Raw genomic sequence first — 27,485 nt, 5'->3', positions numbered from 1 at the left:
TGCCAAAAATGATAGGTATAAAACAGCGTTTAATGTTCCGTTTGGACATTATGAATGGAATGTAATGCTATTCGGTTTAAAAAATACTCCTTCAGAATTTCAAAATATAGAATGACATTTTTAACCTTTACACTAAATTCATGACTGTCTATATTGAGGAAGTTTTAGTTTTCCAACTCTATTGAACAACACTGGAAACACTTAAATATTTTCTTAAAGACCATAAAGAATGCTGGTATGGTCGTATCTGCTAAACAGATTACCTTATTTCACACTAAAATAAGATTTTTTGGTCATAATGTTTACCAAGGGAGAATCCTTCCTATTGATAGAACTATTCTATTTGCAGACAAATTCCCTGATGTTTTAAAAGATAAAAAAGACTTACAACAATTTCTCGAATGTTTAAACTACATCTCCAACTTTTATAAAGACCTTGCCTTAGATGCAAAACCTCTTTTCCAACGACTTAAAAGAATCCTCCAGATTGGATGAATGAACATACAAAAGCTGTTAGAAAAACTGCTTAGCATTATCAAATCATAATGCTTTCAAAATAGTTGAAACTGATGCCTTCCAAATTCTATTTTTTCTGTTCACACCGTTTTTTATTTTTTTATTAAATTGATCCTACTCAAACCTTGAATGTTCGAAGTTTAATTCCCGAAACCAAACTTCAGACTCTAAAGTTCCTAAATTAACTCTATTCCAATGTCCAAAGCAGGGCAATTTTCTTATTTTTCTCTTATTTTTTTTTTCGGTTAATGTTTTAGGAAATTAAACTTCGAGCCTTCAATGTCCAACGCAGGGTAAATTGGTAATTTTTTTTAAAAAAGTGGGTATTTTTTAATATGAAGGATTCAGAACATGCACGTGAATTTCCTCTTTTTTCTTAAGAAATAGTACAATGCCTTAATACTATAACTTCATTTCTTCACTTTCACATATAGTTCGAAGTCGACCCCTTCAAGGGCCGAGCTAACTAGCGTCGGTCAAACCGGGAAAAACCAAAAACTAGTTTGATCCTTCAATGTTTGAATTCGGTTTTGGAAGAGCAGTTTGACCGAGGATCGAACTAGAAGCTTAGTTCAACTACATGTGGTCAAACTAGCAGTGGGTTCAATACTAGTGGCGTGACCCATGTTAGTTTGATCCTTGAAGGGTTGTTTCCCATAGTTCGACTTGAAAGGATTAAATTCGGCCTTTTAAGGGAAGCAATGAAAAAAGAAAATACAATCCGGCCTTTAAGGGGAAAAAGAGAGGAGAATATATAGTTTGAGCCTTCAACTTCATCCACTTTTGAATTGAGAAATTCTAAATGTCAAATTTCCAAGAAAGCTCTAAAAAATGCAAGTACATTATACTTCCTCTAGGCACCCTGATCTTTTTGGGCTTTCTATTATGTTTCCTTTCACAAATTTATTTTTGTTTGAGATACCACCATCTTTCAAATTGTAGGTATATCACCATCAGTTTTGAAAGAAGTAAGGTAGAGGGAGTGAGGACTGCAAAACTCATCCATAGAGACAAGATGTCATGTTACTTAGTTTTGCCACTCCAAACGGTTATTTTCCACCTAAAAGGACAACGAAAATTCTACCGTGACGTTGGAAATAGGTTTAGCTTTACCCCGTCCCGATCGTTGGAAAAAACAAATCCAACGGCCAAAAATAGATGACCGTTCAACGAGTTTTTCATCTCATTTGGAGCCCATTTGGAAACCAAAGTCTGCCAGATTAGAGAGAGAGAGGAGAGCCCCTCTTCTCCGTGGTGAGTGCTGATTTCTCTTCTCAGTTTTCTCTTTTCTTCTTAGAGTTGTTGTTTTTGTGTAAAATCAGGAAGAGGTGATGGCAGCAGCCAGGATTGATTTTCCCAAACCAGAGGTAACAAACAATTTTAGGGTTTATTTTATTTTATGATGAATGCTTCCTGAAATTTCAGTTGCTTGCTTATTGGATTTACTGTGGGTTTTTTTATTTTCTATGGTTTCAAGATTATAAAAAGGTACTGTCTTGCTCTGCAGTGTTATAGGGGATTGCCAAAGTAATTTATTAGTAAATGAGTACTCTGGTGAGCAGGTTTCTTCGATAATATCATTATTTGACAATCAACTATCTTTCATATGTTGTCCTGTTAACTCTGTGGGTTTTTTTTGTGTTTGAGCGATAGAGAATGCATTTGAATGAAGGAGAATGAATGTCCAGTTCTTGTCTAGTGATTTGGGTGGTTTAGTTTGTATATGAGAACCAAATGGTTGAAAGGTTTTATATGGGATTTAAGAGGATTATTTATGTTGGCAGGACCTAATTTGTGAGGTTTTAGATATTTAGCAAGACCTAATTTGTGACGTTTTCCTGTATGTTTAAAGGCTTACTGAACTGTTACGAAAGATGGGTTCCTTATTATGAAAATTTAGCTTTTCTCATATTTGCTGTTCTCAAAATTAGTTTCCTTGAGCTGAACAGTGAACTCAAAATACAAACAATGTATAGGACTGTTTCTTCTATAGTACTACTTAAATCTATTGTGTTATAGATTAAGCCCATCTTCATCGTTTTTCTTAGAATATACATCTAGCAGGATTACATGGACAACTTAAGGTCTGTTGACAAAATAAAATATAGAATACCATGAAATTTGAAAAATGCGATGAATGTTACATAGGCTTTCCACATTTTGTGATTATAAATTATGGCAACATGTTATGTTTGCATCTATTTAACATTTTAATTGTCTACCTATAAGTCATATTTTTTAAAATAATTGAAGTTTTCAACTTTATGTAGTGTTTATTTGTCAAAAAAGGGTATCATTTTGAGCTTTCTTCTATTACAAATTTGATTTTCACCGAGCATATAGTCCTCTCTCCATTGGCAAAACAATATATGCCAAAAGCCATTGGAAATCCACATTGGAAAATCCATGTCCCTTGAAAAGCAAGGCTCCACACGTGTAATCTCTGTGCATAAGACATGATCAAGCATAAAAATTAAACAAATCCTCAGTAAATCATATGGCGTAATTATCCAGTGTATCTCTCGTCATCTCCTGCTCAACCTCGTAAATTACACTAAGGATGGGACAAGTTTCCTATCACACAAATTTTGCAAACTCACATTGAACTTTTTTGTTTTCGATCTTGTTAATTAATTGTTTATGTAACCATATGCAATTGTACAAAATTTCACGTAGTAGTACAAATTTTTCTTATCAAAACAATAATGATCCATTTTCTGTCACAACATAGCTCATGTATTCCATGATGAAAGTTCTACTAGTGAAGAAGACCATGACATTCTCATGGACTAAGGAAAGATCAAAATTTTTCTACAAGAATTATGACAAAAATTGTATTAAAGAACAATAAGACAACAGTCTGCAGCCCATTTGAAGAAGGTGAAAATAAGATTGACTTCCAATGGTTAGAAACCAGAAAATTTCTGAAAATGCAGTGATTTGGAAGGCTGCGAGGAGGATGTACAATAAAATTTCTCTTTTCGAGTTATCTAGTATAATTTTTTTTATGTAAATTAGAGAGGAAGAGACTAGGCAATTTACTTCCACAGAAAATACAAAGGGAAAGGTTGAGAAGTGGGTTTCTAGTAATCCCATTTTATTTAAGAGCGACGTAAATAAATGAATGGAACTGATTTTCCGGAGGTCACATAAAAAAAGTGGAATGGTACTGATGAGAACTATTTTCTTACAGAGATTGGCAGTAATCATTGAATCATTTCACCTAACTTCAATACACGATCAAGTTAGGAACTTCAATTTTCTATTATGTTATCCTAATTTGTCCTTGTATTCTATGTCAAGTTGTTGGCGATATTAGTTTTTCTAATGCTGAAAATAATCTCATGTAGGAATACTTGACTCAGTTGGAGGAAGCGATGAAGAAATATGACCACATAGATTACTTGGACAAAATCTAGAGCCTTTCTTTTTCCATCCTATCAGGTAATCTCTTTGAAGTTACAGTTGTTCCTGTTCCATCCTTGTAAGGATTTAATGTTTCTTCCAATTTTCTTTTGCTTCAAGCTAACTTTTGGTGGATGGCTCATATGGAAAATGGAAGTTTTACATTATCAGGTTGTCAAGGTTTGCTTGTGTCAGTTGTCTTCATTTGTCATTCTCTTATAGTAAGTTGTTGACCATGAAATATGCTTTTTTGCATTTGAGTTTTGGAAGTTGTTTTTTCTTGCCACATGGTACTAGAATATAGTATATATATATATATATATATATATATATATATATATATATATATATATATATATATATATATTTCCTTACAGGGCTAAAAGTAGCTTGTTTTTAATCACGGCTTTTGATAGTCTAGGGTTTTTATGTTGCATTAATGTAATGTATTCAGAAAAACCTATATTATAACTTGGTGAGGAAGAAGGTATTATTTTCATGTGAATATTCTTTGGGTCCAGGGAATCATTCTTGTAACTATCCCACCATTTTATTGATATCTGTCGGCATAATTTTGGGATATAATCCCATCGATCCATGTCGTCTTCAGAGAGTTGATAAGCCCATAAAATAGAGATGATAGTTTTTTTTTAGACTATTTTTATTATAATCAGAGAATTTTCTCTGTGAAATCTGTAATTTTTGAGGAAGTATCTGGCTGCATGATCCCCATAATAGGAACTAACTTTTAAACCAGTTAGGAAGCTCTATTGATTCAGTTCTTTTAAACTGTACGTGCCAGCTATGCGTGGTTTTTGTATTTTGGTAGGAAGAAAACCTCATCGCATGCCTTTATATATTCAAAATAATGGTAGGATTTATTTTTAAGTCCTTTGGTATTCAACATCTTTGGTTTTAAAGGATTTAATCCCCAGTATCTATAAGAGATGATTTTATGGATTTGAAATTTCAAGTATGCTATTTCAGAGTCATTATTTCTATAATGGTATACTATAGACACCGACCCTGTTTCCATCAGTATGGAAACAGATGATATACCAACAGAGTGGTTCCTTTTCTTCAGAAGACTCGAACAACTTAAGCAAAGTTTACACTCAGACAATAAGCAAACACTCAAAAGACTCAAAACGAAGGTGTTCTCCCCTTTGGTCTGGCCTCCTTATAAAGCGGAGGAGGGGTCGGATTCAAATGGTTTCAAATCCACACCGACAAAAAGTAAGATGTTCTGAAAAAGTAGAATGCTTTTAGAAAAGAAAAAGTAAAAGTAATATTCTTCTACAGTGACCAATTTGTCGGTGACAATAATGCTCATTTTTAGACTATTTTTATTATAATCAGAGAATTTTCTCTGTGAAATCTGTAATTTTTGAAGAAGTATCTGGCTGCATGATTCCCATAATAGGAACCAACTTTTAAACCAGTTAGGAAGCTCTATTGATTCAGTTCTTTTAAACTGTACGTGTCAGCTATGCGTGGTTTTTGTATTTTGGTAGGAAGAAAACCTCATCGCATGCCTTTATATATTCAAAATAATGGTAGGATTTATTTTGAAATCCTTTAGTATTCAACATCCTTGGTTTTAAAGGATTTAATCCGCAGTATCTATAAGAGATGATTTATGGATTTGAAATTTCAAGTATGCTATTTCAGAGTCATTATTTCTATAATGGTATACTATAGACACCGACCCTGTTTCCATCAGTATGGAAACAAATGATATACCAACAGAGTTGTTCCTCTTCTACATAAGACTCGAACAACTTAAGCAAAATTTACACTCAGACAATAAGCAAACACTCAAAAGACTCAAAATGTAGGTGTTCTCCCCTTTGGTCTGGCCTCCTTATATAGCGGAGGGGTCGGATTCAAATAGTTTCAAATCTACACCGACAAAAAGTAAGATGTTCTGAAAAAGTAGAATGCTTTTAGAAAAGAAAAAGTAAAAGTAATATTCTTCTACAGTGACCAATTTGTCGGTGACAATAATGCTCATTTTTACTATAGCAATAGTGACCAACTTGTCGGTGCTCTTTACTGTAGATTTAGGAACGCATGTTCTAAATGTATTTGGAGTCGTATAGTCTTTTGCTTTTAATTCATTGGGAAGAATGTAAAGGGGAGAATATAATCCCTGCACCGTCATCACCATTTAATGGGCTATAATCTTCTGTTTCTTTGTCTTTTGTTGGGGTAGATATTTTGTCTTCATTTTCTTCCAGGGCTAAAAGCAGTTTCTTTTTAAGCTCGGCTTTTGATAGTGTAGGGTTTTTATGTTGCATTAATGTAATGTATTCAGAAAAACCCATATTAGAACTTGGTGAGGAAGAAGGTATTATTTTCATGTGAATATTCTCCGGGTTCGGGGAATCATTCTTGTAACTATCCCACTATTTTATTGATATCTGTCGGCTTAATTCTGGGATATAGTATCATCGATCCATGTCGTCTTCAAAGAGTTGATACGCCCATTTTAAAATCCATGGGACCTGATATGAGGCCATAAAATAGAGATGATAGCCTTTTTTGAGACTATTTTTATTATAATCAGAGAATTTTCTCTGTGAAATCTGTAATTTTTGAGGAAGTATCTGGCTGCATGATCCCCATAACAAGAACCAGCTTTTAAACCAGTTAGGAAACTGTATTGATTCAGTTCTTTTAAACTGAACGTACCAGCTATGCGTCGTTTTTGTATTTTGGTAGGAAGAAACCTCATCCGATGCCTTTATATATTCAAAATAATGATAGGATTTATTTTTAAATCATTTAGTATTCAACATCTTTGGTTTTAAAGGATTTAATCCCCAGTCTCTATAAGAGATGATTTTATGGATTTGAAATTTCGAGTATGCTATTTCAAAGTCATTATTTATATAATGGTGTGCTATAGACACCGACCCTGTTTCCATCAATATGGTTTCATCCCATTCTCTGCAATTGTCTCCCATATTGGGATGAAGGTGATTGCGTAAGTATATATAGTTTCTATTTCAACATGGTCTTTTTCCCTGTGATCATTTTCAATAATTATCAGCGGGTATATATGATGTTTCAAGGAACGGGGTTCTATTTGCACTTTAATTATTTGTGCTTATAGGGGATTGGGGAGATAGATCAATCTCCTGAACTTGATTTTGTATTAAAGCTTTTGGAATAGATTGGGGAGCTGGGCTTCTTCCCGAGCTAAAATTATGTGAGGCCAGGCTTTTTCCTACAGTATTATATGGGTCGGGTTCTTGCCTTGGCTGAGGACTATATCCATTGACTGATGTTGGGTTCTCCTTCCCTCCCTGTAAAAATTCGAAAGTCAAAAAGTTAGGAAGATGGTTATATTCACCATTAATATGCTCAACATCAAAATCAAATGAAGAAAGAATACCTTGCCATTGGGCAAAAATTTGTTTTGCGTGGAGATTTTTTACGTTTTTCTCAAGAATATCTTTGGCTGATTTGCATTTAGTTAGTATGCGAAATTTTTTATTAAGTAAATCACTTTGAAACTTTGTTACACAATAAATTATGGCTAAAATTTCCTTTTAAACAGTGGAATAGTTTTGTTGAGCAGGATTCCAGGTTTTGGAAGTAAACCGTACTAACTGTTCATGCTTTTGGGATTTTTGTTTGAGTATTCCCCCTAATCTTAGTTCAGAAGCATCAGTTTCAACAATTTTAAAGGCAGTGGGATCCGATAATGCTAAGCAGGGTAATTCCTTAGCTTTTAATTTTAGTTTTTTAATAGCCATTGTATGTTCATTTGTCCAATCAGGAGGGTTCTTTTTTAACATTTGAAATAACGGTTTAGCATCTAAAGCCAAGTCTTTGTAAAAGTCCGAGATATAATTTAAACAACCAAGGAATCTTTGCAATTCAGTTTTATCTTTAATCATATCCGGGAATTTTGATGTAAATTCAATTACCCTGTTGATAGGAATAATCCTTCCTTAGTTAAATATTATGCCCAAGAAACCTTATTTTGGTTTTAAACAGGTTTATTTTTTTTGCCGAAACAATTAGTCCAGCATTGTTTATAGCCTTTAGAAATGTATTTAAATGTTTTCAGTGTTGATCAATGGTTTCTGAATAACCGAGCACGTCATCAATGTAAACAATCATGAATTTAGTATAGGGATTAAAAATGTTGTTCATGATATTTTAGAATTCAGATGGGGCATTTTTTAAACTGGAAGGCATTACATTCCATTCATAGTGCCTGAAAGGAACATTGAAAGTTGTTTTATATCTATCTTTTTCTATTATCTGAATCTGCCAATATCCTGATTTTAAATCAAATTTTGAGAAAATACATGCATTGATCAATCTATCTAAGAGATCTCTTTTATTTGGTATGGGATATCGAATCCATCTCATCGTTTTGTTTAAAAGGTTTGTAATTTATAACCAGTCGAGGAGCTCCCCTTTCAATTTCGGAAGCTTTTTCAACATAGAAAGCTACACAACTCCATGATGAGGAACTTTTTTTGATAAGTTTCTTATCAAGTAATTCTTGTATTTCAGTTTTACAAATTTCCAAGAGCCTATTATTCATTTGAATAGGTCTAGCTTTAGTAGGAATTTTTTGTTCATTGAAATCTGGTTCATAAGGAATCTCAACAATATGTTGTTTCCTACTCCAAAAAGCGTTAGGGATATCAACGCATATTTTTTTTTTCAGCATTGTTTTATAATTGCTGATTTTACTTTGCATCTGAGATGACATAAGCTTTTCATCAATGGTCTTATATTTGACTTCTTCTTTTAAATGAAAAAGGAATTTTTTCTTTGTCGATATTTTATTTTTAATATTATTAATCTCATGGACTCTGGGTTTATTGATAAAATCAAATTTTACCTCATGTCCCTCAATATCAGCCTTTATTCTAGTATTATCAATTTTTATGGGATAAAGTGTATTTAGGAAAGGGGTTCGAAGAATAACCGGCTGACTTAAACCTTTAACCATGATAAATGAAAATTTAAAGCGTGCATCGTTATTACAGACCGCAGCATTAGACAATTTATAGTTTATCAATATCTTGCTTCCGTCAGCGGTGTTTAAGACTTGTGTTGTTTTGCTAAAGTATTTTGTTGGAACTAGGCCTTCATTTATACAATTTAAATCTGCCCTTGAATCTATGAGAGCAATGGTTTGGAAAGTACATTCTTTTTGGACAAGTATTTTAACAATGGTGAACCATCTTTGTGTTATGACTTTGTCTAACAGATTCACATATTCAGAATTTTCTAACGTATTACATTTAGTTGATGTGTTCGAAATATCATTTTTTATAACTTTAGGCAAAGTATCTCGGCTTCAGGAGGTAGAAGATTATGGTCGTGATCAGTTATTAGGTTACTGAATTCTTCTTCAGTATTCTCATTATGATCATCTTCTTTTTCAAGCGAGGTATTTGCTATTTGTACGATTTGAACTCTAGTCTTTAGAGTTATAAGTTCATTGTGTACCTCATTTATTTCACTCTTTAGCTCAGGGATCGAAGGTTTCCTTTGAGTTTGTGTTTTGTTTTAGACTCTTTTAGAATATCAGTAAAACTACAGTCTTCCCTAGTTGGGATGAGGGAGTAGTGGAACTAGAAGGTTCTTTGGCAATATTTATATATTGCATCAAGGCTTCTTTTTTAGCCTTTGGGTCACTTATTTTATCATTTAAGTCTATGATTAAATTCTCTTCTTTTGTTAGTGTGCTTAAGTTTAAACCATTCTTATCAATAGTAGCCTTTAAAAAATTACACTGGCAGTTATTATCAAGTATATTCTCTAAATCTGAATTAGAGTCTGAGCTAGTAAAGATCAAATTTTCATCATTTATTTCTCCAATAAGTATTTCACTATTAGAGTTAAAAGACTCATCAGAGTCATCTCTTTTTATTAAAAGGATGTCAAATAATTGTTTTTTAATATTTGAATCTATTTCGAGTGCATTAATTTTCTTTTTTACTCTGCATTTGTTTATATAATGTGCTACCTTTCCGCAGTTGTAGCAAACTGGTATTTTTCTTTTTCCCCTTCGTTTAAAAGAATGGTCTTGTAAAATTTTTTTAGGTAAAGTATTTTTCTTCTCTTGAATATTTAGACCTTTTTTTTATGTAAGTCTTTATATTTTTGTTTGTGGGTAGGATTTGAAGGTGGCAAAGTATTATACCCAAATTGTTGGCAAAAATCTCCTAATTCATTTTTCCCAGTCATTCTTTGGTTTTCTAATTGTCTTCTTAGTTTTAGGTCTGTGCATCATGCAAGACCTTCAACACTGATTTCTGCTGAGAGTTCTCCAACGGTATAGAGGGAGTAAGGTATAGTTCCTTCATGCTTTTCTTAAGCCTTGTCTTGACCTTTTCGGCGAACAGATGGGGAAGTCCAGCTATGAATTTTTCTTTCCAATGATCGGCTTTACTATCATCTCTAGATAATAATCTGGAGTAAAAAACGTCTGTATACTATTTAAAGTGTGAGACGGTTGGACATTGTACATTGAACAGTAAGTCTTCAGACCTAGCAAATAAAAGAATTGTACTTCCTACAAAATGGAGCATAATAGTGTAGATTAGAGTATTAACTGCGTCTCCCTCGTCTACAATGGTTTCTTGTACCTATCTAGGTACAATTTCAATTTTCACAACCCATTGCTTAGTAGCATTTAAAATTTGACCTTTAGCTTCTTCATCCATATGAAAATCACACCAATCTATAAGCCATCTTGTAAAACCACATATAATGGCTTTGGCTATTTCATGATCTTTATTTTCGCTTGCATTACAAGCAGTGGCAAACATCGTCATATGTTTCATAGGTCAAGAATTTGGTTTTTCGACATGCCGTCTATATTCCAATTTACAATAGACCTCCCTGAATGTGACATAGAGCTAGCTATAAGGTCTTATTCTATTTGGAGATCTACCGAAGTAGGTCGAGGATAATACATCCTAGTTGGGGCTACAAGCCTAGTTTTTCTTCCATAATCTATTCGATTAACATCTAAGCTTTCGAGTTTAAATGCCTTTTCTATCTCAGATATCTTTTAGTTTGAAAAACTATCATCTTCCTGAAGAACTTGCGCCTCACCAATTGTTTTCCCCTTTCCAGCTATGTTTAATTTTTCAATTCTTTTGACCAGCTCATTCATCAATTCTTTATTGTCCTCTTTTTGTTTAAGTCCTTGCAGTCTAAATTTTCCTGCTGCTATACTTGGTGGTGGTATAAATAAGACTGTTCCTTTCTCCTTTTCCTCCATTTTCTCTTGAGGTCATATTTTATGTAGTACATTTTCTATTCTACTGGTTTGCTTACATATGGTTTGTTGAAAGAGATTTGTGTAGTTATTTTGTTCTATTATATGAGGTATTCTTTCGAGTTTGGCCATTGATTTTCAGATTCTTTGGGCCCTAACTTAAGAGGTGAAGCTTTTATTTTATGTTTTTCCCCTCTTAATTGTAAGCGTGATTCAGGGAGGTGGATAGATTCTATTTTTTCACCTTTAATTGTATGAAAAGTTTGAAAGGTATTTTGAATTGTATTTATTTTAAATTCTGGATACCTAATCCCTCTTTTTTTTAGAATATATCTGAGCCATTTAAAGAATTTGACATTTGTTTTGTGTTGTAACATAAATTTATTAAACTTTATATGAAAAGCATTTTTTAATTTTTCATCGTACTCCTAAAAAAACCATTCTCTTATTTGTTTGTTTTCTTCTGAGAGGAAATCTTTTCGGATCCACTCTTTATCAATAATAAATTCATTGGATATTTGGATGGTGAGAATTTCGAAATCGAATTCAGAAAGAGTTGGTTCTTCATGTTCAGTCAGAGAAAGACTGGGTATCAACCTTATAAATGGGGTGTTGGACTTGGTTTGAAGCTTTTTTTAATCCTTCAATACCTATCCTCTCATTATGGGCTTTTTCATAATCAGTTTGAGGAATAGAGGAGGTTGAAGTTCTAGGTGGAACTCTGGGATGTAAATTGGAAATACTCAGCCTAGTTCTCATAGAGAATGGGAACTGTATTTCTATTTCTCTATCAGGATATTCAACTATTTGTTCAGGTTCCCTATTTTCAGGGATCTTAGTCTGGGTTCCAGACTAGAGTGACCATTTTTCATGTAATTTTACCTGTTTCCAAGATACAGACCTAGGTATTACTAAATTGGATTTGTCCGTATTAGTTTGAAAGAAAATAGTTTGTCTTTTAGTATCCATTTGCCTAGCATTAGGGCAAAGAGAGTTCATAACCTTATAACAGATTCTATAAACAAAAGCTAGGTTTTGTGATCCTGGATCCATTTCAAAACCTTGAGTTTTAAGGTTAAGAGTTAAAACTTTTAATAGATTAGGATCCGACAGTGCTACTGAGAAATTTGGAAAGCAGTTGAAGTATATAAAATCCATTACACATAGTGGATTCTACGATTCCTAATAAAGGATCGGTAAATCGTTTATGTCTATTAAAAAGAATAGAACAAAATTGTTTAATCATGTCCTTGTTAAGGGTTTTACTGCTATTTGGACAAGACCTATATGAAGATAGTTATAATCCTTCTTTTTATGCTCATCAATCATTCTAGTTGATAAAAGTTGAAAACTATCTTGAGTCTCCATTACAGAAATAGTCTTTTCAATAGTTTTCATTGAAAAACTATAAAAATCAAAAGTCCCTTTTTTATAAACATCAGTTGTGGGAACTTTTGGAATATTTCAATTATGAATTTGTTTTTCTATATTATCGATAACCACTTCTTCCCTATTATTCACTCGGAGAGTATTACTATTGGAGCTAGAAGAAGTTCTATTCGATAATGTCTTGAATAAAGTTGTCATTTAAATCTTGGTATTACCCATGGTCAACTGGAACAGTCCCTACACCTTCCTGCCCTTCTGGCTAATGGAGGTCATCGGGTCACAGCGACTTGAGAGATTTTGACTAGATTTATATGAGCAAGAATGTTCAGTTCACCACTGAATATATCCTGGCTCTGATACCATAAGTAGAGGAAGAGACAAAGGGAAGATAGAAAGAACAATTTAGATGCAATTTAGATACGGAAGGAGTAACTAAATAGCAGAAATGTCAACTAGAAATTTCCTTTTTAGACTGGAAACCATCTCTCATCCCTACTATAGACTATTGGAATAATCTATAGTTCTAGCTCGAGAAAGAGCCTAGCTTCCCAATCTACTCCAAAAGCTTTAATACGAAAGTAAGTTCAGGAGATTGATCTATCTCCCCAATCCCCTATGTGCACAAATAATCAATGTGCAAATAGAACCACGTTCCTTGAAACAACATATATACTGCTGATAATTATTGAAAATGATCATAGGGAAAAAGACCCTGTTGAAATAGCAGCTATATACTTACGCAATCACCTTCATCCCAATGTGGGAGACAATTGCAGAGAATGGGATGAAACCATACTGATGGAAACAGGGTCAGTGTCTATAGCACACCATTATATAAATAATGACTCTGAAATAGCCTACTTGAAATTTCAAATTCACAAAATCATCTCTTATAGAGACTGGGGATTAAATCCTTTAAAACCAAGGATGTTGAATACTAAAGGATTTTAAAAAAAATCCTATCATTATTTTGAAGATATAAAGGAGTGGGATGAGTTTTTTTTCCTACCAAAATACAAAAACGACGCATAGCTGGTACGTACAGTTTAAAAGAACTGAATCAATATAGTTTCTTAACTGGTTTAAAAGTTGGTTCTTATTATGGGGATCATGCAGCCAGATACTGCCTCAAAAATTAAAAATTTCACAGAGAAAATTATCTGATTATAATAAAAATAGTCTCAAAAAAGACCATCATCTCTATTTTGTGGCCTTATATCAGGTCCCCTAGATTTTAAAATGGGCGTATCAACTCTCTTTGGACGACATGGATCAATGGGATTATATCCCGAAATTACGCCGACAGATATCAATAAAATGGTGAGATAATTACAAGAATGATTCCCTGGACCCAGAGAAAATTCACATGAAAATGATACCTTCTTCCTCACCAAGTTTTAATATGGATTTTCTGAATACATTACATTAATGCAACATAAAAACCCTACACTATCAAAAGCCGAGCTTAAAAAGAAGCTGCTTTTAGCCCTGGAAGAAAATGAAGACAAAATATCTACCACAACAAAAGACGAAGAAATAGAAGATTATAGCTTGTTAAATGACGATGACTTTTGCAGGGATTACATTCTCCCCTTTACATTCTTCCCAATGAATTAAAAGCAAGGGACGATACGACTCCAAATACATTTAGGACACCTGTCCCTAAATCTACAGTAAAGAGCACCGACAAGTTGGTCACTGTTGCTACAGTAAAAAGGAGCATTATTGTCACTGATAAATTGGTCACAGTAGAAGAATATTACTTTTACTTTTTCTTTTCTAAAAAAAGCATTCTACTTTTTCAAAGCATCTTACTTTCTGTCGGTGCGGATTTGAAACCCTTTGAAGTCCGACCCCTCCTCTATATAAGGAGGCCTGACCAAAGGGGAGAACACCTTCGTTTCGAGTCTTTTGAGTGTTTGCTTATTGTCCGAGTGTTTGCTTATTGTCTGAGTGTAAACTTTGCTTAAGTTGTTCGAGTCTTCTTAAGAAGAGGAACCACTCAGTTGGTATATCATTTTTTTCTTCAAGGCTATCATGTAAGTGTTACAACTTTGTTTTATATTATAACCTTGTATTAAATATGTATTTTAACTTTTCGTCCATTTAGTTACTCATTCCGTATCTAAATTGTTATTTCTATCTTCCCTTTGTCTCTTCCCCTACTTATGATATCAAAGCCAGGATATATTTAGTGGCGAACTGAACATTCTTGTTCATATAAATCTTGTCAAAATCCCTAAAGTCGTTGTGACCCGGACGACGACCATTAGCCAGAAGGGCAGCAAGGTGTAAGGATTGTTTCTAGTCGACTCCGGGTAATACTAAGATTTAAATGGCAAATTTATTCAGGACATTATCGAATAGAACCTCTTCTTGCTCTAGTAGTATTACTCTCTGAGTGAATAATAGGGAAGAAGTGATTATCAATAATATAGAGAAACAAATTCAGAATTGGAATTTTCCAAAAGTTCCCACAACTGATGTTTATAAAAAAAGGACTTTTGATTTTTGAAGTAGTTTTTCAATTAAAACTATTGAAAAGACTATTTCTGTAATAGAGACTCAAGATGGTTTTCAGCTTTTATCAACTAGAATGATTGACGTGCGTAAAAAAAAGATTATAACTATCTTCATATAGGATTTGTCCAAATAGCAGTAAAACCCTTAAGAAGGACATGATTAAACAATTCTGTTCTACTTTGTTTAAGAGATAATAGACATAGAAGATTTACCGATTCTTTGTTAGGAATCATAGAATCTAATGTGTGTAATGGACCTATATACTTCAACTGCTTTTCTAATTTCTCAGTAGCTTTGTCGGATCCTAATCTATTAAAAGTTTTAACTCTTAACTTAAAAACTCAAGGTTTTGTTGTGGATCCAGTACAAACCTAGCATTTGTTTATAGAATATGTTATAAGATTATGAACACTCTTTGCCCTAATGCTAGGCAAAAGGATACTAAAGGACAAACTATTTTCTTTCAAACTAATATGGAAAAACCAATTTACTAATACCTAGGTCTGTATCTTTGAAACAGGTAAAATTACCTGAAATGGTCACTCCAGTTTGAGACCCAGACTAAGATCCTTGAAAATAGAAAACCTGAACAAATAGTTGAATATCCTGATGGAGAAATAGAAATACAGTTTCCATCCTTTAGGAGAACTAGGCTTAGTATTTCCAATACATCCCAGAGTTCCACCTAGAACTTCAACTTCCTCTATTCCTCAAACTGATTATGAAAAAGCCCATAATGAGAGGATAGTTATTGAAGGATTAAGAAAAACTTCAAACCAGGTCCAACACCCCATTTATAAGATTGATACCCCCAGTTCTTCTCCTACTGAACATGAAGAACCAACTCTTTCTGAATTCGATTTCGAAATTCTCACCATCCAAAAATCCGATGAATTTATTATTGATAAAGAGTGGATCCGAAAAGATTCCTCTCATAAGAAAACAAACAAATAAGAGGATGGTTTTTTCAGGAGTTTGATGAAAAATTTAAAAATGCTTTTCATATAAAACTTAATAAATTTATGTTACAACACAAAACAAATGCCAAATTCTTGAAATGACTTGGAGATATTCTAAAAAAAAAAGGGATTCGGTATCCAGATTTTAAAGTAAATACAGTTCAAAATACCTTTTAAACTTTTCATACAGTTAACGGTGAAAAACATGAAATAAAAGCTTACAATTAAGAGGGGAAAAACATGAAATAAAGCTTCACCTTTTAAGTTAGGGCCTAAACAATCTGAAAATCATTTGGCCAAACTCGAAGGAATACCTCATATAATCGAACAAAATAACTACACAAATCTCTTTCTACAAACCATATGAAAGCAAACTAGCAGAATAGAAAATGTACTACATAAATTATGATCCCAAGAGAAAATGGAGGAAAAAGAGAAAGGAACAGTCTTATTTATACCACCCCCAAGTATAGCAGCAGGAAAATTTAGACTGCAAGGAATTAAACAAAAAGAGGACAATAAAGAATTGGTGAATGAGCTGGTCAAAGGAATTGAAAAATTAAACATAGATGGAAAGGGGAAAACAATTGGTGAGGCGCAAGTTCTTCAGGAAGATGATAGTTTTTCAAACCAAAAAATATCTAAGATAGAAAAGGCATTTAAACTTGAAAGCTTAGATGTTAATCAAATAGATTATGGAAGAAAAACTAGGCTTGTAGCCCCAACTAGGATGTATTATCCTAGACCTACTTCGGTAGATCTCCAAATAGAATAAGACCTTATAGCTAGCTCTGTGTCATATTCAGGGAGGTCTATTGTAAATTGGAATATAGACGGCATGTCGAAAAACCAAATTCTTGACCTATGAAACATATGCCGATGTATGCCATCGCTTGTAATGCAAGTGAAAATAAGGATCATGAAATAGCCAAAGCCATTATATGTGGTTTTACAGGATGGCTTATAGATTGGTGTGATTTCCATATGGATGAAGAAGCTAAAGGTCAAATTTTAAATGCTACTAAGCAATGGGTTGTGAAAACATAAATTGTACCTGGACAGGTACAAGAAACCATTGTAGACGAGGGAGATACAGTTAATACTCTAATCTACACTATTACGCTCCATTTTGTAGGAAGTATAGCTCTTTTATCTGCTAGATCTGAAGACTTACTGTCCAATTTACGTTGTCCAACCCTCTGACACTTTAAATGGTATAGAGACGTTTTTTACTCTAGATTATTATCTAGAGAGGATAGTAAAGCTGATCATGGGAAAGAAAAATTTATAGCCCATCTGTTCACCGAAATGGTCAAGACAAGGCTTAAAAATAAGCATGAAGGAACTATTCCTTACTCCCTTTATACCTTTGGAGAACTCTCAGTAGAAATTTTAGTTGAAGGTCTTACGTTATTCACAGACCTAAAACTAATAAGACAATTAGAAAAGCAAAGAATGATTGGGAAAAAGGAATTAGGAGATTTTTGCGAGCAATTTGGGTATTATACTTTGCCTGCTTCCAATCCTACCGACTAACAAAAACATAAAGACCTACATTAAAAAAGGTCTAAATATTCAAGAGGAAAGAAAAATACGTTTCCTAAAAATTTATTACAAGGCCATTATTTTAAACAAAGGGGAAAAAGAAAAATACCAGTTAACTACAACTGCGGAGAGGTGGGACATTATAAAAATAAATGTAGAGTAAAAAATAAAATTAATGCACTCGAAATAGATTCAAACATTAAAAAAACAATTATTCGACATCCTTTTAATAAAATGATATGACTCTGATGAATCTTCTAACTCTGATATTGAAATACTTAATGGAAAAATAAATGATGACGATTTGATCTTTACTAGCACAGATTCTGATTCAGATGCAAAGGATATGCTTGATAATAGCTGCCGGTGTAATTTTTTAAAGGCTACTATTGATATGAATGGTTTAAACTTAAACACACTAACAAAAGAAGAGAATTTAATCATAGATTTCATTGATAAAATAAGTGACCCAGAGGCTAAAAAAGAAGCCTTGGTGCAATATATAAATATGGCCAAAGAACCTGCTAGTTCCACTATTCCTAAATCATCTCTCATCCTTACTAGGGAAGACTATAGCTTTACTGATATTTTTAAAAGAGTCCAAAATAAAACACAAAATCAAATAAACGAGGTACGCAATGAACTTCTAACTCTAAAGACTAGAGTTCAATTCTTAGAAATAGCAACTACCTCTCTTGAAAAAGAAAATGATCATAATGAGAATACTGAAGAAGAATTCAGTAACCTAATAACAGATTACGACCATAATCTTCTACCTCTTGAAGCCGAAAATACTTTGCCTAAAGTTCTAAAAAATGATATTCCTAACACATCAACTAAATGTAACATGTTAGAAAATTGTGAATATGTGAATCTGTTAGACAAAGTCATAACACAGAGATAGTTCACCATTGTTAAAATAGTTGTCTAAAAAGAATATACTTTCCAAACCACTGCTCTCATAGATTTAGGGGCAAATTTAAATTGTATAAATGAAGGCCTAGTTCGAACAAAATACTTTAACAAAAACAACACAGGTCTTAAACACCGTTGACGGATGTTGATTAACTATAAACTGTCTGATGCTGCGGTCTGTAATAACGGTGCATGCTTTTAAATTTGCATTTATCATGGTTAAAGGATTAAGCCAGCCTGTTATTCTTGGAGCCTCTTTCCTAAATATGCTTTATCCCTTAAAAATTGATAATCTTCTACCTCCTAAAGCCGAAAAATACTTTGCCTAAAGTTCTAAAAAATGATATTCCTAACACATCAACTAAATGTAATATGTTAGAAAATTGTGAATCTGTTAGACAAAGTCATAACACAGAGATGGTTCACCATTGTTAAAATAGTTGTCCAAAAATAAATTTTCCAAACCATTGCTCTCATAGATTCAGGGGCAGATTTAAATTGTATAAATGAAGGCCTAGTTCGAACAAAATACTTTAGCAAAACAACACAGGTCTTAAACACTGTTGACGGAAGCAAGATGTTGATAAACTATAAACTGTCTGATGCTGTGGTCTGTAATAACGGTTCATGCTTTAAATTACCATTTATCATGGTTAGAGGATTAAGCCAGCCGGTTATTCTTGGAACCCCTTTCCTAAATATGCTTTATCCCTTAAAAATTGATAATACTGGAACAAAAGCTGATATTGAAGAACATGAGGTAAAATTTTATTTTATAGATAAACCTAAAGTCCATGAGATTAATAATATTAAAAATAAAATATCCACAAAGGAAAAATTCCATTTCATTTAAAAGAATAAATCAAATAGAAGACCATTGATGAAAAGCTTATGTCATCTCATAAGCAAAGTAAAATCAGCAATTTTAAAACAATGTTGGAAAAAGAAATATGCGTTGATATCCCTAACGCTTTTTGGAGTAGGAAACAACATATTGTTGAGCTTCCTTATTAACCAGATTTCAATGAACAAGAAATTTCTACTAAAGCTAGACCTATTCAAATGAATCATAGGCTCTTGAAAATTTGTAAAACTGAAATACAAGAACTACTTGATAAGAAACTTATCAGAAAAAGTTCCTCACCATAGAGTTGTGCGTCTTTCTATATTGAAAAGGCTTCCAAAATTGAAAGGGCTGCTCTTCGACTGGTTATAAATTACAAACCTTTAAACAAAGCGCTGAGATGGATTCGATATCCCATACCAAATAAAAGAGATCTCTTAGATAGATTGATCAATGTCTGTATTTTGTCAAAATTTAATTTAAAATCAGGATATTGACAGATTCAGATAATAGAAAAAGATAGATATAAAACAGCTTTCAATGTTCCTTTCGGGCACTATGAGTGGAATGTTATACCTTTTGGTTTAAAAAATGTCTCGTATGAATTCCAAAATATCATGAACAATATTTTTAATCCCTATACTAATTCATGATTGTTTACATTGATGACGTGCTCGTTTATTCAGAAACCATTGATCAACACTGGAAACATTTAAATATATTTCTATAGGCTATAAAAAATGCTGGACTAGTTGTTTCAACGAAAAAGATAAACCTTTTTAAAACCAGAATAAGGTTTCTTGGGCATAATATTTACCAAGGAAGGATTATTCTTATCGACAGGGCCATTTAGTTTTATTAAAGATAAAACTGAATTGCAAAGATTCCTTGGTTGTTTAAATTAGATCTTTAACTTTTTCAAAGACTTGACTTTAGATACTAAACCGTTATTTCAAATGTTAAAAAAGAACCCTCCTGATTGGACAAATGAACGTACAATGGCTGTTAAAAAGCTAAAATTAAAAGCTAAGGAATTATCCTGCTTAGCATTATCGCATCCCACAGCCTTTAAAATTGTCAAAACTGACGCTTCTGAACTAGGATTTAAGGGAATACTCGAACAAAAATCCCAAAAGCATGAACAATTGGTACGGTTTACTTCCCAAACCTAGAATCCTACTCAACAAAACTATTCCACTATTAAAATGGAAATTTTAGCCATAATTCGTTGTGTAACTAAATTTCAAAGTGATTTAGTTAATAAATTTTTTTTATACGATCAGATTGCAAGTCAGCCAAAGATATTCTTGAGAAAGACGTAAAAAATCTCATCGCAAAACAAATTTTTGTCCGATGGCAAGGTATTCTTTCTTCGTTTGATTTTGATGTTGAGCATATTAATGGTGAATATAACCATCTTCCTGACTTTTTGACTCAAGAATTTTTACAAGGAGGGAAGGAGAAGCCAACATCAGCCAATGGATATAATCCTCAGCCAAGGCTAGAGCCTGGCCCCATATAATACTCTAGGAAAAAGCCTTGCCTCACATAGTTCTAGCTCGAGAAAAAGGAACTAGGAGATTTTTGCGAGTAGTTTGGGTATAATACTTTAAATTTTATATTAACAGCATTTTTCAATTTTTCATCAAACTCTTGAAAATACCATTCTCTTATTTGTTTTTTTCTTCTAAGAGGAAATCTTTTCGGATCCACTCTTTATCGATAATAAATTCATCGGATATTTGGATGGTGAGAATTTCAAAATCGAATTCAGAAAGAATTGGTTCTTCATGTTCAGTCTGAGAAGAACTGGGGGTATCAACCTTATAAATGGGGTGTTGGACCTGGTTTGAAGCTTTTCTTAATTCTTCAATAACTATCCTCTCATTATGAGCTTTTTCATAATCAGTTTGAGGAATAGAGGAGGTTGAAGTTCTAGGTGAAACTCTGGGATGTATATTGGAAATACTCAGCCTAATTCTCCTTGATGATGGGAACTGTATTTCTATTTCTCCATCAAGATATTCAATTATATATTCAGGTTCCCTATTTTCAAGTATCTTAGTTTGGGTTTCAGACTGGAGTGACCATTTTTCAGGCAATTTTACATGTTTACAAGATACAGACCTAGGTATTACTAAATTGGATTTGTCCATATTAGTTTGAAAGAAAATAATTTGTCCTTTAGTATCCATTTGCTTAGCATTAGGGCAAAGAGTGTTCATAACCTTATAACAGATTCTATAAACAAAAGCTAGGTTTTGTGATACTGGATCCATTTCAAAACCTTGAGTTTTAAGTTTAAGAGTTAAAACTTTTAATAGATTGGGATACGACAAAGCTACTGAGAAATTTGGAAAGCAGTTGAAGTACATAGGTCCATTATACATAGTAGATTCTATGATTCCTAACAAAAAATCGGTAAATCGTCTATGTCTATTATCTCTTAAAAAAGTAGAATAGAATTGTTTAATCCTTTCCTTGTTAAAGGTTTTACTGCTATTTGGACAAGACCTATATGAAGATAGTTATAGTCCTTGTTTTATGCTCGTGCATCATTCTAGTTGATAAAAGTTGAAAACTAATATGAGTGTCCATTACAGAAATAATCTTCATTACAAAAAAAGTCTTTTCAGTTATTAGGTTACTGAATTCTTCTTCAGTATTCTCATTATGATCATCTTCTTTTTCAAGAGAGGTATTTGCTATTTATAAGATTTTAAGTCTAGTCTTTAGAGTTATAAGTTCATTGCGTACCTCGTTTATTTCACTCTTTAACTCAGCGATCGAAGGTTTCCTTTGAGTTTGTATTTTGTTTTGGACTCTTTTTAGAATATCAGTAAAACTATAGTCTTCCTTAATAGAGATGAGAGATGGTTTAAGAGTAGTGGAACTAGAAGGTTCTTTGGCCATATTTATATATTGCACCAAGGCTTCTTTTTTAGCCTCTGGGTCACTTATTTCAACTATTTGTTCAGGTTCCCTATTTTCAGGGATCTTAACCTTTCAAACTGGAGTGACCATTTTTCAGGTGATTTTACCTATTTCCAAGATACAGACCTAGGTATTACTAATTGGATTTGTCCCTATTAGTTTGAAAGAAAATAGTTTGTCCTTTAGTATCCATTTGCCTAGCATTTGGGCAAAGAGTGTTCATAACATAAACAAAGGCTAGGTTTTGTGATCCTAGATCCATATCAAAACTTTGAGTTTTAAGTTTAAGAGCTAAAATAGATTGGGATCCGACAAAACTCCCTTTTCAATTTCGAAAGCTTTGTCAACATAGATAGCTGCATAACTCTATGATGAAGAACTTTTTCTGATAAGTTTCTTATCAAGTAATTCTTGTATTTCAGTTTTACAAATTTCTAAGAGCCTACTATTCATTTGAATAGGTCTAGCTTTAGTAAGAATTTTTTTTTCATTGAAATCTGGTTCATAAGGAAAGCTCAACAATATGTTGTTTCCTACTCCAAAAAGCATTAGGATATCAGCGCATATTTCTTTTTCCAGCATTGTTTTAAAATTACTGATTTTACTTTACATTTCATATATTTGACTTCTTCTATTAAATGAAAAAGGAGTTTTTCTTTTGTGGATATTTTATTTTTAATATTATTAATCTCATGTACTCTGGGTTTATCTATAAAATCAAATTTTACCTCATGTCCCTCAATATCAGCTTTTATTCCAGTATTATCAATTTTTATGGGATAAAGCATATTTAGGAAAGTGGTTCCAAGAATAACCCCCTGGCTTAAACATTTAACCATGATAAATGGAAATTTATGGCATGCACCGTTATTACAGACCGCAGTGTCGGACAGTTTATAGTTTATCAACATATTGCTTCCGTCAGCGGTGTTTAAGACCTGTGTTGTGTATTTTGTTGGAACTAGTCCTTCATTTATACAATTTAAATCTGCCCCTGAATCTATGAGAGCAGTGGTTTGGAAAGTATATTATTTTTGGACAACTATTTTAACAATGGTGAACCATCTTTGTGTTATGACTTTGTCTAACAGATTCACATGTTCACAATTTTCTAACATATTACATTTTGTTGATGTGTTAGGAATAACATTTTTTAGAACTTTTGGCAAAATATCCTCGACTTCATGAGGTAGAAGATTATGGTCGTAATCAGTTATTACGTTACTGAATTCTTCTTCAGTATTCTCATTATGATCATCTTCTTTTTCAAGAGAGGTATTTGTTATTTCTAAGATTTGAACTCTAATCATTAGAGTTATAAGTTCATGCGTACCTCGTTTATTTCACTCTTTAACTTAGGGATCGAAGGTTTCCTTTGAGTTAGTGTTTTGTTTTGGACTCTTTTTAGAATATCAGTAAAACTATAGTCTTCCCTAGTAGGGATGAGAGATGGTTTAGGAGTAATAGAACTAGAAGGTTCTTTGGCCATATTTATATATTGTACCAAGGCTTTTTCTTTAGCCTCTGAATCACTTATTTTATCAATGAAGTCTATGATTAAATTCTCTTTTTGTGTTGGTGTGTTTAAGTTTAAACCATTCATATCAATAGTAGCCTTTTAAAAAATTATACTAGCAGTTCTTAATAATCCTTCTTTTTATGCTCGTCGATCATTCTAGTTGATAAAAGTTGAAAACTATCTTGAGTCTCCATTACAGAAATAGTCCTTTCAATAGTTTTAATTGAAAAACTATTTCGAAAATCAAAAGTCCCTTTTTTATAAACATCTGTTGTAGGAACTTTTGGGATATTTCAATTCTTAATTTATTTCTCTATACTATCAATAATCACTTCTTCCCTATTATTCACTCGGAGAGTATTACTACTGGTGCTAGAAGAGGTTCTATTCGATAATGTTTTGAATAAATTTGCCAATTAAATCTTGGTATTACCCGGAGTCAACTGGAAACAGCCCCTACACCTCACTGCCCTTCTGGCTAATAGTAGTCGTTGGTTCCCAGCGACTTTAGGAATTTATATAGTTAAAATAAGTGACCCAGAGGCTAAAAAAGAAGCCTTGGTGCAATATATAAATATGGCCAAAGAACCTTCTAGTTCCACTACTCCAAGACCATCTCTCATCCCTACTACAGACGACTATAGTTTTATTGATACTCTAAAAAGAGTCCAAACGCTTTTTAACAGTACGCTGAATTATGGGTAAAATTTTCTTTTTAACAGTGGAATAGTTTTGTTGAGCAGGATTCCAAGTTTTTGAAGTATTCACCCTAATCCTAGTTCAAAAGAGCCAGTTTCGACAATTTTAAAGGCTGTGGGATCCGATAATGCTAAGCAGGGTAATTCCTTAGCTTTTAATTTTAGTTTTTTAACAGCCTTTGTACGTTCATTTGTCCATTCAGAAGGGTCCTTTTTTAACATTTGAAATATCGGTTTAGCATCTAAAGCCAAGTCTTTGTAAAAGTCAAAGATATAATTTAAACAACCAAAGAATCTTTGCAATTTGGTTTTATCTTTAATAATATCCGGGAGTTTTGATTCAAATTCAATTGCCCTGTCGATAAGAATAATCCTTCCTTGGGAAATATTATACCCAATAAACCTTATTCTGGTTTTAAAAAGGTTTATCTTTTTTTCTAAAACAACTAGTCCAACATTTTTCATAGCCTTTGGAAATATATTTAAATGTTTCAAGTGTTGATCAATGGTTTCTGAATAAATGAGCACGTCATCAATGTAAATAATCATGAATTTAGTATAGGGATTAATAATATTGTTCATGTTATTTTGGAATTCAGACGGGGCATTTTTTAAACCAAAAGGTATGACACTCCATTCATAGTGCCCGAAAGGAACATTGAAAGCAGTTTTATATCTATCTTTTTCTATTATCTGAATCTGCCAATATCTTGATTTTAAATCAAAATTTGAAAAAATACAGGCACTGATCAATCTATCTAAGAGATCTCTTTTATTTGGTATGGGATATCGAATCCATCTCAGCGCTTTGTTTAAAGGTTTGTAATTTATAACCAGTCGAGGAGCTCCCCTTTAAATTTCGACAGCTTTTTCAGTATAGAAAGATGCACAACTCCATGGTGAGGAACTTTTTCTGATAAGTTTCTTATCAAGTAATTCTTGTATTTCAATTTTACAAATTTTCAGAAGCCTACTATTCATTTGAATAGATGTAGCTTTAGTAAGAATTTTTTGTTCAATGAAATCTGGTTCATAAGGAAGCTCAACAATATGTTGTGTCCTACTCCAAAAAGTGTTAGGGATATCAGCGCATATTTCTTTTTTCAGCATTGTTTTAAAATTGCTGATTTTACTGTGCATATGAGATGACATAAGCTTTTCATCAATGGTCTTGTATTTGACTTATTCTTTTAAATGAAAAATGAATTTTTCCTTTGTGGATATTTTATTTTTAATATTATTAATCTCATGGACTCTGAGTTTATCTATAAAATCAAATTTTACCTTATGTTCTTCAATATCAGCTTTTACTTCAGCATTATCAATTTTTAAGGAATAAAGCATATTTAGGAAAGGGGTTCCAAGAATAACCGTCTGGCTTAAACCTTTAACCATGATAAATGGAAATTTAAAGCATGCACGGTTATTACAAATCGCAGCATCAGACAATTTATAATTTATCAACATCTTGCTTCCGTCAACGGTGTTTAAGACCTGTGTTGTTTTGCTAAAGTATTTTGTTGGAACTGGGCCTTCATTTATACAATTTAAATCTGCCCCTGAATCTATGAGTGTAGTGGTTTGGAAAGTATATTCTTTTTGGACAACTATTTGAACAATGGTGAACCATCTCTGTGTTATGACTTTTTCCATTAGATTCACGTATTCACAATTTTCTAACAAATTACATTTAGTTGATGTGTTAGGAATATCATTTTTTAGAACTTTAGGCAAAGTATCTTCGGCTTCAGGAGTTAGAAGATTATGGTCGTAATAAGTTATTAGGTTACTGAATTCTTCTTCAGTATTCTCATTATGATCATCTTCTTTTCGAGAGAGGTATTTGCTATTTCTAAGACTTGAACTCTAGTCTTTAGAGTTATAAGTTAATTGCGTAGCTCGTGTATTTCACTCTTTAACTTAGGGATCGAAGGTTCCCTTTGAGTTTGTATTTTGTTTTAGACTCTTTTTAGAATATCAGTAAAACTATAATCTTCTCTAGTAGGGATGAGAGATGGTTTAGGAGTAGTGGAACTAGAAGGTTCTTTGGCCATATTGGTATATTGCATCAAGGCTTCTTTTTTAGCCTCTGGATCACTTATTTTATCAATTAAGTCTATGATTAAATTCTCTTCTTTTGTTACTGTGTTTAAGTTTAAAACATTCATATCGATAATAGCCTTTTAAAAAGTTACACTGACAGTTATTAATAATCCTTCTTTTTATGCTTGTGAATCATTCTAGTTGATAAAAGTTGATAACTATCTTGAGTCTCTATTACAGAAATAGTCTTTTCAATAGTTTTAATTGAAAAACTACTTCGAAAATCAAAAGTCCTTTTCTTATAATCATCAGTTGTGGGAACTTTTGGGATATTCCAATTATGAATTTGTTTCTCTATGTTATCGATAATCACTTCTTCCTTATTATTCACTCGGAGAGTATTACTATTGGAGCTAGAAGAGGTTCTATTTGATAATGTCCTGAATAAATTTGGCAATTAAATCATGGTATTACCCAGAGTCAACTGGAAACGGTCCCTACACCTTGCTATCCTTCTGGCTAATGGTGGTCGTCGGGCACAGCGACTTTACAGATTTATATAGTTAAAATAAGTGACCCAGAGGCTAAAAAAGAAGCCTTGGTGCAATATATAAATATGGCCAAAGAACCTTCTACTTCCACTACTCCTAAACCATCTCTCATCCCTACTAGGGAAGACCATAGTTTTACTGATATTCTAAAAAGAGTTCCAACGCTTTTTAATAGTACACTGAATTATGGCTAAAATTTTCTTTTTAACAATGGAATAGTTTTGTTGAGCAGGATTCCAGGTTTTGGAAGTAAACCGTCTAGCTGTTCATGCTTTTGGGATTTTTGTTTGAGTATTCACCCTAAACCTAGTTTAGAAGCGTCAGTTTCGACAAAAGGCTGTAGGATCCGATAATGCTAAGCAGTGTAATTCCTTAGCTTT

The 27,485-nt window shown here is 32.8% G+C and overlaps 1 long non-coding RNA gene across 11 annotated transcripts in view; it reads left to right on the top strand.

The window, feature by feature from the left end:
• Positions 1-1,474: 1,474 nt before the first annotated feature.
• Positions 1,475-27,485, top strand: part of LOC110007160 (uncharacterized) — a 52,370-nt gene continuing 26,359 nt past the window's right edge. Inside the window, exons 1-5 of one of the 11 annotated variants that reach the window (XR_016061477.1) lie at positions 1,475-1,883; positions 3,867-3,960; positions 23,436-23,569; positions 24,557-24,651; positions 25,254-25,560. This is a non-coding gene — a long non-coding RNA (uncharacterized LOC110007160). Of the gene's footprint in view, positions 1,884-3,866; positions 3,961-4,041; positions 4,143-14,151; positions 14,705-14,754; positions 14,893-23,435; positions 23,570-24,556; positions 24,652-25,253; positions 25,561-27,485 lie in introns of those variants that run through there. The other 10 variants (XR_016061479.1, XR_016061476.1, XR_016061473.1 and 7 more) reach the window with 10 other exon arrangements.

This window comes from Amborella trichopoda, chromosome 8, assembly GCF_054954075.1.
Source record: "Amborella trichopoda isolate Santa Cruz 75 chromosome 8, AtrichopodaSantaCruz75HAP2 v2.0, whole genome shotgun sequence".
NCBI classification, from domain to species: domain Eukaryota; kingdom Viridiplantae; phylum Streptophyta; class Magnoliopsida; order Amborellales; family Amborellaceae; genus Amborella; species Amborella trichopoda.
This window is presented reverse-complemented; position numbering and strand designations above follow the sequence as displayed.